This window comes from Patiria miniata, unplaced genomic scaffold (assembly GCF_015706575.1).
Source record: "Patiria miniata isolate m_02_andy unplaced genomic scaffold, ASM1570657v1 HiC_scaffold_1, whole genome shotgun sequence".
In the NCBI taxonomy this organism is placed as follows: Eukaryota; Metazoa; Echinodermata; class Asteroidea; order Valvatida; family Asterinidae; genus Patiria; species Patiria miniata.
Genome location: NW_024037047.1, coordinates 21,003,200 through 21,018,646, shown reverse-complemented (window position 1 = coordinate 21,018,646; position 15,447 = coordinate 21,003,200). Strand labels below are relative to the sequence as shown.

Below are 15,447 nucleotides of genomic sequence, written 5' to 3'. Positions count from 1 at the left end.
AACATTCGTACCGGTATATCAGTGGCCATTTTTGGAAGATCGGTGGCGAACTGGCCAAAATGCAAATCAACTATATGTGACTGGTGTATGAGTGGGCATCCGCTATCCAGGAATAGTTAAGGGCGCACATACCGTAACTAAGGATTCTATGCTTAAGTACTGGGTTAGCACAGAATGTTTAGTGCTGTTATACCGGTGTTAGCTGTGGTAGGCACCTCCTAAAATAACTAATTCTTTTGTTATATATAACTTTATCTACACAATAAAAACCCTTTGCCTTAAAACCTCAGTCAATTCCATATTTCAAAAGGGATTTAAAGGGAAAATACAACATTTGCAAACATCAAAAAATAAAACTACCAAATCATTTTGAAATACCTTGCTGGACTGTTAGTGAATGACAGTGTAAAGCATCCTGTAAAATCATGGCACCTGGTATACTGTCATTTTCAAGAAAAGTGGTATTTTTGTATCAATTTCCAACGCTGATCGGCCGATCAGCGTTGGAAAAAACTGGCTTTTTTTCAAATACTGGCCCCAATTGACCATCGCACTTGTTTGCAATCGATTACAAACCTATGAACGGGTACGAGCCAGCTAGACTGGTTCCCTGACCTTACAATTCCCCAATGTATGTAAACTGCTCTGTTTCTTCTTATATGGAGTCAGGGAACCAGACTACAGGAAAATGATCGTTTTTCTTGGTTTTTATTGCATTTTCGAACCCAAAACCTCAAAAAGTCAGTGTAACTATATTTGCTATATATTTCCAACCCCCCAATTCCATCCATTTCTGAAAATCACAGCAAAAGCAAATGATGTATATTCCCTTTAAATAATACAAAATCAGGAAAAAATCCCAACGAAAAATCCTAACAAATCTCACCCCGGATGTACATGTAACCTGTTTCAATATAAAGCAGAAGTATTTTGTCCTTTAAAATACGTCGTCTCAAAGTTCTCCATAAAAAAGGGCGCACAGAATTTTTTTTTTTTGCTGAAATATCTGTCTCCTCAAACTAATGTGAAGAAATTATGATATCTAAAATTCAAGTCGATCCCTATAAATTCAGAATATTTCTTAATGCAAAAAGTACGATTCCAGCTGCTCAGAAGACTCAAAACTTTTCCAGGTTTTTTTTTCTAACGCCAGCACAAATCCAAGTCAAGATGCAAGGGCAACAATTTTTCCTCCTGGAGTGGCACAATTTAGCCCCAGTAATCTGGGTAGTTTGTTGACCCAGAGAAAATGCCATTAGCTGGAAACAAATGGATGATGTTACCATGCATGCAGTATGGGAGAGATGTACAGTGTATGGGGGGTCTTCAGCATGCAGATAAATGCAGTACTCATGTTCATCATTATCACAGGTTGATAAAGCGCAATGTGATTTGTTTGGTAAAAATCAGGCACATATTGGCAACAAGGGACATGTACACGTATACACATTTTTTTATTAAAAAATGAAAAATCATAGTTTACATCTGTACATGAATCAAATACCAAAATAAAGAATTTCTAAAGCATTTTGGAATGGAAAATTTAATGTGAACACCATGGCTAAAGAACTATGATAATTTATTTAAACATACATGTATACTACGTATAGTACTTTTCCCTCTTTTTATTCAATAGTTAAATTGGCGAAAAATGAAACATGTAATTAAAAAAATTGTTTTGTGAGTCCCCTACTTGTTATTTTCTGTACCACTGTCATTTTGCCTTTGAAGTTTGAGAAAGGTAGAATCGAACCAATTTTGTTAATTGTTTTTTCGTCAGCAGTTTTGAAAGAACATGCATGCACAAAGGCCAATTATATGGGGCTGCAAAAACTGCTTTGGTTATTAAGCAGCTACAATATCAAAACAATAGCTTTTGATTGGTTATTTGGTATATTTAGCTGATTTACCCGGTCATGATCGAGTAGGGCGTATGTGGGGAATAATGTCAAGGGGTGTTTTGGTTGAAAAAACATTAAACATTTATGGAAACGCAAGTGCAAGAGATACACAATTATAAGAAACTAAAGCCCTATTAGGCTGATGGAAACTGGTAAATTATCTTGTAATACTAATTAATTGTCTTATTTCATGTTTTGTTGGGAAGTGTCATCTCTGGGAAAAGTGGTGTTGGAAGAGTAGGCCCTAACTGCATTAAAAATGAAATCCCAAGAAATGAAGAATAGTCCCAGAAAAAAGCATCTTACTCTTAGGAGGTCTGTTATAACGTTTAAAGGGAATGTACAACATTTGCTTTTGCTGCAATTTTCAGAAACAAATGGATTTGGAGGATAAGTATGTTAGAGAAAATATTGTTAAACTGACTTGTTTCACGTTTTGGGCTTGTAGATGCTGGAAAAACCAAGAAAACCTATCATGTTCTTGTAGTCTGGTTCCCTGACCCCACTTAAGAAGAAACGGAGCAATTAATTCACTTTGGGGAATTGTAAGGTCAGAGAATCAGTCTAGCAGGCTTGTACCCCTTCATAGGTGTGTAATCAATTGCAAAGAAAAGTCAGAATAACTAAATATGAAAAAATAGGAACAGTTGTTGGAAAAAAGCCAGTTTTCTCCAACACTGGTCAACCGACCAGCGTTGGAAAAATACAGGTTTTTTCAAAATGTCAGCACACCAGGAGCCACAATTTTAAAGGATGCTTTAGAATGTCAGTCCCTAACAATTCAGTAAGGTATTTCGTGATAATTTGATCATTTCGTTTTTTGATGTTTGCAAATGTTGTATCTTCCCTTTAAGCAGCCCCCCCCCCCCAAATAATAAACCTCAACTGGAACCATACCAAAGTGTGGACCCTGTATAGCTCTCCATAAGTTTTCCTGGTAGTTTATTATAAGTTTACTGGACCTTTTGTTAGAATGTGTCATCTGTGGAAAAATTTAGTTAATTCTACTTTGCTAAACTCAATGAAATGCAGCCCTGCCATTTCTTGGAAATGTGCCCAAGCTGACCCACCTTCTTCAGAGAAGCGATTTATTTTCTTTCGTAATCAGGGATCCTCCCCGTAAACCGGGGAGCATGCAGAGCGCCAGCCAATGAATGGAAATTCCGTCTGCATAACTGGCAGTCCGGCAGCAATTTGCCCCATCACCCTCCCACTGTTCCCTAACCTTTCGGGAGGGGATAATCCTCGCTTCGGCGGAGTGGCCCAGAAAACCTTAGGGCACTGTCCATGCAAATTTCCTTCATGACACTTGCACAAAGGAGGACTTATTACACCACTGATTGGGCAATTCTCAGCGCAATTTGTCCATTTAGATCCGTTCCACAATACTTAGTCTTTGAAAATGCCAAACAACAATAAATAAATTTGGTCTGTGATTGCACAATGTGCATTAAAATAACGAAAACTCTAAGATTAAAAACTGTACCATGTCTAGATGCACAATTATGTTTTAATAAATTGGCAGCATATTTTAACAAAATAAAACCTATTTTCTGGTTAAATTAATTTATTGAAAATGGAAAGATTAGTTCAACAAACGCTTATACATGTATAATCCAGCATTTACATAATATGCATATACATACCGTGCATTATTTATGTGATTGGTACAAACGGTACATAATTTCCCATCTTTCCCCCACACTGTCCAGTTTATTGATAAAGATAAAATCTGTCACAAAGGATGCCATTTTGGGAACAAGCAATTTACATATTTTATGTACCAATTCAAAATATACAAAAGACTGGGCAATTCAATAATAAACTCAAAATCTTCAGGTACATGTACATGTACATGACGTACGTGTACGTACATGTACATGTACACGCTGACCCTGAAATCTTACCATATTTCAAACTGAATAATGTGCTTACATGTACACGTAAAAGGTTTTTGACAGTAATCTAATACAAGGTCATTTCAATGTCTTCAGTATTGAAAAGGCAAGCAAATTGCTGTCATATAGTCGAAATATACCGGTAGTAAATGTACAGTATGTACATGTATGTTTTACAACACGTACAGGACCAAAGTAACATACCATAAAAATTCTATATTTTGAATTGGTACGTACATTGTGTACATGCTGGATTACACATGTATATCGGTAAAAAAAAAATAACAAAAATTACAAGATCTTTCATTTCTGAAACCATGCCTTGATGTACATTGTAGTGACAATGCTTTCCAAAATTGAATAAACTTGAAAATGAAATTACATTTTTGCACAACACACAGTAACTGAACTGTGTTTTAAGAACAAAGTCTATATTGTGGTTCATTTGTAGTTATTACGCAAATGACAAACATTTGAATTCTTTGGTGTTTAAACTATTTTTGTCTAACTAAGAAATCATTAATTTAATGTACCGGCAATTTAAAGTGCTACGCAGTGGTAGGCTAAGACCAAAGGTTGGTTGTGAAAAATGGCGCGAGACGTCACGGCAATCATCCGTATAAGGCGGCATCCCTGCTCAATGCACCCTACGTGTCAAACTTAATGACGCGGTCAGCATAAGACAACCACTACACGCAGGGTGTCGCTGAACCATCACGCACTGCCGGCTACACGTAAATAATTGAAAAATGTTTGACGTCTGTAAAGATGACGGCCCATTTGGCACTTCGCGCCTCTCGTTCCCTGCGCCTCCCCCTTCCCCACAAATCGCACTGCGTGCCGCAAATAAATTGCCCGGGTTGAACCGTCTCGGATATTTCACAGCTTGCACTTACCCGGTGGTTTCTGTCCCGTTTACGTGAGGAAACTTCTTAACGATAAGACAGCTCCGAGCCGACAGTAGCAGCCCTTATCACAAGATTTCCCACTTTTCTAGCTGGCATGTATCGGTACATCTGCCTGTCTAGACAGAAATGGATAAAAGGAAGATTATTTTGGGCCAACCTGAACCTCTCAACCATGATAGTGGACCTTTCAAAGCACAGAATAATTCACATTAAGTCTTTCTTGAGCCAGCATGGCTCATCAGGCTGGTGTTTATCTCTAGTTATCTTGGCCTGAAAATATTTCTGTTCCATCACCTGGTTACTTGCCAGCTAACACAGTATACCCACACAGTCGTGAATTTCTATATGCCCAGGGACAATGCTTTGTGTTTCCCTTTTCCCCTGTAATATACATGTAACACTCTCCTATAGACTAAGCACATAACCGTACGTTCGAGGACCCTTTTCAACAAAAGACCCAACACTTGAGGACTGAAAGGATCTTTTGTTCTCCATTTGTGTGTCTGTTCTATCGAAAAGCCATACACCAGTTTTTACCTTACGTATACATTGTACATGTACCTAGTGTGGACATATTCCTTTGTTTGGGAAAAAAACTCATTTTACTCCAAAGCACTGTGAACACTCTTACAACCCATATTTTTTATCATGATTTCCTTGAGTGTACCTTTTCATTTTGCGACAGAACCCTAACCCAAAAATGCCTCTAAAACCTGTTTTCCAGAGAGGGGGAAACCTTGTGTGGACGTGGACAAGTCCACACAACGTCTCTGTTACCTGGTTAATGTGGACCACTTTTGTTCACAGGTCCACACAGTGAATGCTCTTGGGTGGAGAGAGGCAAGTGGGGTGTCTTGTCCAAGGACATAAAATAGAGGATTCAAACCCCTGGATTCGAACCCCTGACCATCTGATCTTGAATTCAAAGAACAAGAGGCAGAATATGAACCGGGCCTCAGTTTTGAGGCACGGTCTTGAACACGTTGGGCAAACGCACCATTTTCATTCATACCGGTACCTAAGACAGTTTACCCATTCTTATTGGTTGAGAGCCCTTCACGTGGCCAGTTTTAAACTGTTGATAAAGACCGGCTGGCTGGTCTTAAACACTTTTCCAGCGTCACATTAAATTTGGACTCATGTGAAATCCGGTGCCTTTAACGTTTTATTGGTTGAACGTTCACAATCCACACGTACATGTACATGTATGCGCAATACTACCACGGTGAGTCTGTATTTCATAGTCCTACGGTAAATTCATACTACACTGCACAGCTGCGTTCTGTGCCACATCACGCAGTAGGCGCGTGCCAATCTCCATATAAGGAGTTGTTTGCAACTACTTGCGAGAGGACCATACCATAGCATAGCTAGACTTTTGGACTGAAAAGTTTAGATTTTTTTTTAACCGAAAAGATATTTATGAATGGGAATAAATTTGGCTCGGGTAATTATCAGCATCCAGACTCCAACCGGTCTTAAAACATAGTGTTTAAAACCAGCCAAGCACACATTTATTTCCTTATATTCATACATTTTGTAAATGAGACAATTTACTCCCTCGAGTCACTCTACAGTGCATATTGTGTAATTTAGTCAAGAGCTTGTCACGTGGGTGGTTTAAAGCGCTGATAAAACACCAGCTGGTTTTAAACACAATTGCTGTGTTCTGGATCATATTGCGCAGTACGTGATATAAGAAGATGTTAAGCACAGTGCGCCCAAGGCACATGTACCATAGACATGGCCAAAGGGGTGTTTCACAAAAAACATGAAGTAATTTGTTGAAGAAAATCGTTCGAAATTTGTGAATATTTGACTTGTTTTGATTTTTTTGACGGAAAGATATAATTTATGAGTGGAAATACCGGCAAGTACCAGTATGTGCTTGGCCGGTTTTTAACAAGAACATGTATGTCTAAAACCAGTTAGGGCCTGGCCGCGCATAATTCGGCTTGGGCCATTATCGGCAACCAGGCCCCTAGTCGGTTTTAACGTACTTGTTTAAAACCTGCCAAGCACATATTTACAAATGTATTCCTGTACTGTACAAGATGTGGACACATGTACGTGTGCCACCATTCCAAAGTCTGTAACTACCAGTATGCACCACATGAACCTGAATCATAAACAAGTCTTGGTAAAAATGTATGGAAAATCAATTGCAATCTCTCCAGGAAATATGACTCCACAGTCGGACAACAAAAACATGACTGTGTCCCCTTTTGACAAGATTTGATAATTGGGACACCCTTCCGCGATCCTTCCAAAAACTTCTGGCAACACATGATTCATACATTTGCCTTGGCAAAAATACGTGGAAAATCAATTGCAATATCTCCAAGAAAAATGACTCGGCGGTCCGATCGACAAAAATATGACTGCGTCCCCTTTTGATAGATTTAATGACTGCGCTCTGTGTGAGTCACAGGCAAGCTGGCCCCCGGGCGCGTCCGTAATCTCCAAGACAGACTCCATTATTTAATTGTCCTCGCCTGACTCAGTATCATTCTTTCATTTATTTATTTTTTTCTCCCCCTCTCCCCGACAATTTCGTTGCACCAATATTTGCATCGTGTCTCCAGGAAAAATTGTGCAATGATAGTTTTGCTGGGTGATAAACGCATTTGGCCCACACCCATCTGGTTCCTAATATGGAATCTTTTTGTTGGCGGGCCTCGTGCATGTACTGATGTAATTTTGGTTTAGGTGCTACAATTTTAGTAATGTTGATTAAATTTACTTTCCACTTTTTACTACATGTACAATGTGGTATTCTAATTTCATGGATATTTATTCAGTACTTTACTTGTACCGGTACAGTATAAATAATTATTTTTGGAAGGAATACATAATTTTAAAAAATGAACAATTTTATCTCCTGCAGTAAACACTTTTCTTTTCTTTTTTTTACGAACAGATCTGTTAATTCTGATTTTATTGGCCCTTCATCCGGACTCAATTCGTCTGTGATTTTCACTGCAATTTGTTTGTGAAAATTTTCAGCATATATGACTAAATTCAAATCTTTTAAATCACATTATCAAATGAAACAATTTGCTATACATGGAATTTAAGGCGCTCGAAATGAAATTTTGCAGTAAGCACATAAATACAGAGCTATGGGATGTTAACATTTTGCACTTGTAACCCAAAGATCAGTGCTCATTTAACATTTGAAATAAAACGTCTGGTGCGCAAAATTTTCTTCTATTTTTAGCAGAAATTCTTCGCTCACGGTAAGCAGTGCGGCAGAATTGGACAATGGTTTTATCATAAATGCGTGCTGCACTGGCTGCTCTGCTACAAGGTCAAGCTATTTTTAGAAATACGGGAAAACAAGTCTGCCAATAATGTCGTAATAAGACACATACAACTTCGGTAAGTCTATTTTGGGATAATAGTATAAAAATCAGCCTACGGTCTTTAATCAGAGAACAAAATTTACTGATTTCTTATAGTATGTCTCTCCTCAAGCTATTTTTGGAGTTTCACAATAAAATAGTTTTGTTTATTGCTTAATTCTATTTTTCTAGCATTATACAATTAAGTCATTCACGTTCAGGTACGGCATATTTACATGTACTCAAATTTTTGGCCCGAGAATAATTCAGGTGTATGTTTGCCAGTGGATTACTGATGTAACAGCAACCCAACATGAATGTAAAAGCCTATTTTCAGGGGGATGAAAACCTCCAAAATAGAAAAAGTAACTTGTTTTCCCTCTTTTGTTTAAAATTATACAAATTGAAAATTCGTTAGGAAAAAGAAATTGAGCATGACGCAGAGCTAAACCTGAAATTGAAATAAACACGAAATATATGCACGACTTTTATTTATCTTCAATTTATAAACATGTTAGGAAATGTTTTCCTCGAGCCGCGCGCCAAAGAGTTCCAGTCCACAGCCGATGATGAAGTAACTCGCTGAGTCAAACCCATTAATCACGCGCTGCCGGTACATCGGGGCAAATTACTGAACGGAAAGCCAAGCGCATCCTGCAATTCCGTGAATCATAACAACCACCATCGATCATTTGGGGGGTCTTCTATGATAACATCGTTTTGATTATGCTATGATGACCGGGGCTAAATTAGCGATCGTTGCTTCTGAGGTTCGTGTCTTGCAGATGTACGGTACATATATATGTACTGTACATGCACATATTATGTACATGTACATGTACATATCATGTACAGTACGTGTTGGATAGGGATGCTCAAATGAAGATTTTACCTCGCTTTCAATTTAATATGGCCAACTCTTTAATCAAGCCTATTTTCCTCACAAGGGACGATATATATATTTTTTTAAGGTAACCATTTTTTGAGGAGTGATTTGGTTTCTTCTTATTAAACGGGGGGGTGTTATTAAAGTGAAATTTCTTTAAAAATTAAATCGTAAAATACACTTTTTTATGCAAGAAACTTTGGTAGAGATGTTTGGGTTTTTGAAGTTAACCTTTTGTTTTAGGAGCAACAGATTTTTTTTTTTTTTTTAGGCAGGGGTTTTAAATGTTCAACTGTCGTAAATGGGGTTTCCTAAAATTGTAAAATTAATTTTTAAACAAGAGAATTTGGTAGGGGAGGCTAAATCGAATAATACAACATTTATTTTAAGAATGTTACCAATTTTGGAGGAGTGATATGGCCTTTGTTTTTTTTGGGGGGGGGGGGGTGTTTCCAAATTTGGGAAATTTGGAAATCTAAGGTTGCCTAAGTTGTCAGTTGTGAAAATATTTATTACAAACACATTTGGGAGGCTTAAAAATGTTGGTGCGGAGGGGTGACCAATTTTTCTAGAACCTGCTCTTGTTTTTCTGCAAATTTGGCCCATCAGGCCGGCATTTATCTCCAGTTTCCATAGCATGAAACAACTGAGAATATTTCTATTCCCCCTGGACAATGTGGACCACATTTGACCAAGCAGCTGGATTCGAACCCCTGACCCTCTGATCATGAGTCACGAACCATAACCAGTGGCCACACTAGGGGAAGGGGAATATACCGGTATCAGAAACGGAATTTCACTGATTTTGCACACTTGTCAGGCATGCAACTGGGAAGTTAGAAACAAACTGAGGAAACTCCAAACCACACAAGACTCTGTACAGTGTTAATCAATTATTAATGGCATTCATGAGTAGTAAAAAAACAAGGAAATAAGCAGATTTGAGAAAAAGCTGCATATGGTTTTTATGACTTTATGATGCCACAGTAAAGCACTGGTTTTCGGCACCATCAGTGGATTTGTGCTTTTGCTCGATCGCGCAAAAAAAAAAAAAAATTCGCAATACCGGTATGTATGTCCATTGTACAGTATTGTCCACATGGACATGTGTACAATTAACATGTAGTGTCCACGTATTATAGAACAGTTGTTTGGACAGACGCCATTTTGTATTTTTTTAAAATAGCATTTTTTTTTTAAATAGAATGCTATTTTTTAAAAATAGCAACCTACTTTACCTCTATTTTACCTCTATTTTTTAAAAAGATATTTTTTCACTATTCTATTTTTTCGCTATTTTTTGGGGTGGCGAAATACAATGGAAAAAAAAAATTTTTAAAAAATGTATTTTCAATAGGAAATAAATATATTTTTTCTCTATTTTATTTCGACCTGGGTATACATACATGTAGGGCATGCAATCCACCTCCACTTTTAATTATCAACTCTCCAGATAAACAGGAAGGGATGACTTCTTGTCTGATAAATAAGGGTTCCTCTCGCTAATAAACAAGATTAATGCTTTCCTGTCCGCAGAGCCATTGCTTCCCCGGCCGCATCCCATGGACGGACTGAACAGGAAATGTAGGGATTACGACTTCAGTATGTGCGGGCAGCGCTCGGTGGTTCACGTAAAGGTCAGAAATACGCAGACATACACGTATTTCACAGCTCTCTGTATATGATACAGCTCTAGTCTCGGAATGGAAAACACATTGTGATGTTCTTCGCTTACACGTAAATGTTATTTGAAGCTCAAGGGTGTGTAGAAGAAGTACGCGTATGAAATTGATCCAGTACCAGCTGTTGGACTGACAATATTTTTTTGACGAAACCCACAAGAGCCACTGTTTTATTTGACTTTCCCATAACCATAAAAACTTAATGTCCGTGATGTCCAGAGCTTTTAGGAGAGCTCTCAGTAAATAAACCTGAGGATTTTTTTTTCTTCAAAACTTGTACATCCATCATCTAGTAATGGTCAAGGAGATTACAGACTAGGAGTTTTGGATATTTCTCTGAATCATTAATTAGATATCATGGTTAATTGGCTCTGTTACGGACATGTACGTACTTTCTTTCATAACGCTGGAATTGCGCCATTGTCCATTTTTAAAAAAAAGTCTGCAAATTGGAAAAAAATCTTTTTCTAGCACTCAGATTCAAAAAGTCTGATTTCAGACGAAAGTCTACACACATACCGGTACATGTACAAATGTATCCATGATTTCAAGCATCCAATGCCGATGTGATGTTCGTCTTTAAAATTGACAAAACTACCGGTACCAAATAAAAAAATTAAAAAACAAAATTTGAAGCACAGGAATTTCAAAATACATGTGGTCAGTGTTTAAAGCTATAGTCCATCATTTGCAGCCATCCGAAAAAGTAACTGGCGTATTATTGTTGAAAAACATACTTGGTTGAAAGATAGTAAGTGGACTATTACTCCCTGTGAAATTAATCTTTCTGGCAAGCTATCATTTTGAAGTAATCAATGAAAGAAGGCCTTTCCAACGGTGCGTCTTAAGACGCACCGTAGGAAAATTTAAATTAGTACACATGTAGTTCGTTTTGTTATTCGGCGCAGCACGCGCAAGCATTGGCACGACGCACAGGCGCGCGCGGTTGCTATAATTCGTCGGATCAGTGCGCGACATCGCGTATGTAGCTGCAATTCAAAACAATTCAAAACATGATTCAGCAACTTTTGATTTGAAATTGAGATCCTAAAATGCTGTTTTTCTCGCAATATACAGCTGAAGCTGAGCTGAAACTTCATCAGGTTTAGTTGTTCAGTATCCTTCATTAGATTTTGAACACTTTTGTTGCTTCAAACGAACAAAATGCACAAATTACAAACGATGGACTATATCTTTAATTTGAAATCACACTTCCCAAAAAAATATGTTACAATGTTCTTTCCTGCAAAGTTCTTTCCTTTTAACTTACAGATATGGAGACAAGTCTTCGTTTTCCCCCAAAAAACACCCAATTTTACATTGTATTGGACCCATGCATGTGACTATGTACAAGGTACTGAGGTCCCCTAGTCCCGAACACTGACAAATTTAACCACAGCGTGCCTTTAATTTAAGCCGGCTTGCATGTATTTTTAGTGTCCAACCCCTGGCCATATCGCAGACAGGAGTCTAATGAGCTAATGGCCCATGGTTGGATGTCACGCTGGGGTCTCAGCGCCACACATACTATGCACAGTAGCCTCTCGTCTGCAAATTCTTTTATTGGCTTATGATAAAATAATACACACGAGTACAGGGGCCAATTTCACGGCGCTGCTAAGCACAAAAATTTGCTTAGCACAAAAAAAGTCTGGTTTATAACAGCAGGTTACCAGCCAAAACTCCTTGTGATGCATATTGCTCTGGATTGGTATTCAGCTGTTGTTTGCTTAGCATAAAAATCACGTGGAGTTTTGGCTGGTAAAGTGCTTTTATAAGCCAGGCTTCTTTTGTGCTAAGCAATTTTTTTCGCTTAGCAGCGCCATGAAATTGGGCCCAGACCATTCCGAGCACGCTACCACTTTATACACTCACAAGGCCCCCTTCAATGGCGAAAGCATTGTGCAAGCTATTGTACAAAGCACCTGCCCCGTGATGGATTATCTGAACAATAGCTAGCACAATGCTTTCACCATTGAAGGGGGCCTTCGTGAGTTTACAGTGACAGTGTGATTAGATTACTGTGTATAAAAACTGCTCAACGGAGATTACATGTACAGTGTACCGGTACCGGTAGGTCTTAGAAGGAAAAGTAATACATGCACCGCACTGTTCTGTTTGATCAAATAAAAGCTGGCTGTATTCTTATTATAAATATTATAAACAAGCTGATTTACCCGATCATAGATCGGGTAGGGTGTAGTGTTGGGAATGAAAATGTGAGGAGTTAAATGTAAATGGGCGATATAGTTGAGGAGACATGCAGTTAAAGAAAAGCAATTTCTGTGGTGTGATCTGAGGCAATTTCTGACCACTAAAACCAATTGCAGCAAAATATCATTTTTTAAAGTTTTGAGTTTGGAGTAATTGAATCAGCTACATGTATTCTGAGCAATAGAATCATTATTATAGGCCACAATTTTTATTCGGGGAAGAAAAAGTGGGGGGGGGACCAAACAATGTCCCCCCCCCCCTTTAAAATGGGGGGGGGGTCTATATAGATATTAGATCATAACGTATGTATCTAATATGATAAATATTAGATCATAAAATTATTATTCATTAAGTTTTCATTGTTCTCTTGACCTGTTACGTAGACATTAGTAATTTCACTGTTAAAAGTATGTTTCTCCAGCTGTATTCTTAAACACTGGATTATATAATTGGAATTTTTTTTTTCAATCAGAAAGTATGAATTTCATATTACCCTTTTTCTGTTCTAATGCAGGCATAATACGCAAAGTTATATTCATTCTGGTTTTTTTAAAAGTATTTTTCTCTGGTATTCTCAGTGGATTACAAATTTGAATTTCTTATTTGTTTCTTTTATATAGCTGGAATTTCGATCACACTTGTTCTGTTACATGGTCATATATGTATGTATTTCAGTGCACATACATGCAAATAAGTTGCATTCTGTTTTAGTTTTTTTCTCTGCTTCTTAAAAAATATTTTCTCAGAAAGGAAAGAGGTCCGTTGAGTGAGGTGAAGCTGGGTTGGGTTTGGTACAAGTACTTGGGTACGTGTACACTATGTACCAGTAATGAGGATTATCTCAAATTCAAGACATCTGCTGTACGTGTCTGCACATGGGCGTCGCGAGGGGGGGCAAGGGGGGGGGGCACTTGCCCCCCCCCTGGAAAAGCCACACAAAAAAAGGAAGAAAAAAGAAAGAAAAAAAGGCGCAAAGTCATAGTGGTGTAAATTTAATGGGGGGGGGGGCAAAATGTCCCTGCCCCCCTCTAAAACTAAGAAATCGAGAATTTGTTGAGAAATACAAGAATTTTTTTGGGAAAAATATGTTTTGCCCCCCTCTAGAAAAAATCCTGGCCGACGCCCATGCGTCTGAATGTACCTGTGCAAGTCCATCAAGTTCAAAGTTTGTGTGAAAATTGCCTTTACTCTTCTTGTTTTATAGCCCATCCAAAATTAAAAAATCCCCCTTAGGCCAAAAAAAAAATCTCTGGTTTCTGGTATGGAGCTTGCCCAAAAAGTGGTGCGGCGACACAGCTTTTTTTTTTTTTTACCTGATTTTTTTGCTTCAAATGTCGGCTGATGACTGCAAATGGTGCCCGACTAAACTTAGTGCAAATATATGGGAGTCCAGAGAGGCCACATAAAGCTTATTCTCGACCATAACCCAATCTAAAAACACGTTAAAATTGTGCAGCAGCAGGATTCCAGTCAAACCAGTGAGTTTGGCGGTTTTGAGACATCATCTTTCATTGAAAAAAAAACTTTTTCATTTTGCCGACTAATTTGGCCTTAGACTTGTGTGGTATTTGATTTTGAGACTCCAGAGTTCCCCGTCACAAAAATATGGGGATATTCAGTAATTATCGGGTACTTTTCTGGGAGAACATGTCATCAAAATAGGCCTAGAATATAAGAAATGCGGTGGTAGGGAAACCGCAAACAGGCAGCGTGGCCATTACTTCAAAGGCCATGCTGGATGACCAGCAAACGCAATTTTCTAGAAACATGACCACAAGGAATTCAAATTTAGACAGTTATCCACAAAGTGCAGATCTGGCCAAGTCGTTTCTGTCACCTTTTGAAAGAGCTTTTGCACACAGAGCTTTTGCACACAAGTTAAGATGGAAAATCACGGTCATTAAATTCCACTGAGTTCACCGGAATTCTATATTTTGCCATCATTCGGTATCAAATAATATTGAGCCTATAATCCCCATCAACAATTTCAAGCACGCAAAACTGGCAGTCCCAACAAGGCAAAAAATAATGACAGCATCGCATTAACCTACCGCCCCCGAAATTTGAGAATATGTTTACTTGTGTCGTTGTGCCGTCAAATATTGCTCCCAAATCCCCGAAATTATTCACTCAGTCAACAAACGCACTAGGGCGAACCCAGCCTGTATTGCATTCCCTTGATTTCTTCCACACGTCCTAGTCACACCTAGGTATCAGATGGGCAGAGAGTTTTATTTTTGTTTAACTCACCGATGTACGAAACTCTCTTCGTTTATATTTTACTCATGTCAAAGAAAAAAAGATCCCTCGTGACCAAGTCGGCACCATTTTAATTAAATTATCACCTCCAGAGCAAATGGACCCTTCCAAGTGATACTCTTTGGAGGATTATTTTATGTCTATCATCTCGACGGTGATTTTTTTTTCCCCCCTCGTCTTCGGTCTTTTTTTGGCAGAGCACACGGGACATTCTACGGTCGGGACCGAGCGCGGCGCGTGAACACCGAGCTGGAAATAACGAGATTTTCTATTTATAGGATGCAGATGTTCTGGCGCAATTTCTCATCTTTTGAGAGGGGGGGGGGTAGGAGTCTGGGAGAAGAAATGAGCAAAA

General features: G+C 38.4%; 1 protein-coding gene across 2 annotated transcripts in view; it reads right to left on the bottom strand.

The window, feature by feature from the left end:
- The window catches only part of LOC119725351 (tetraspanin-1-like), a 50,111-nt gene that overhangs the window by 22,942 nt on the left and 11,722 nt on the right, over nucleotides 1–15,447 (bottom strand). Inside the window, exon 2 of one of the 2 annotated variants that reach the window (XM_038196761.1) lies at nucleotides 4,696–4,823. The gene's annotated coding sequence lies outside the window, so the exon portion shown is untranslated. The remainder of the gene's footprint in view (nucleotides 1–4,695; nucleotides 4,824–15,447) is intronic. The other variant, XM_038196752.1, reaches the window with a different exon arrangement.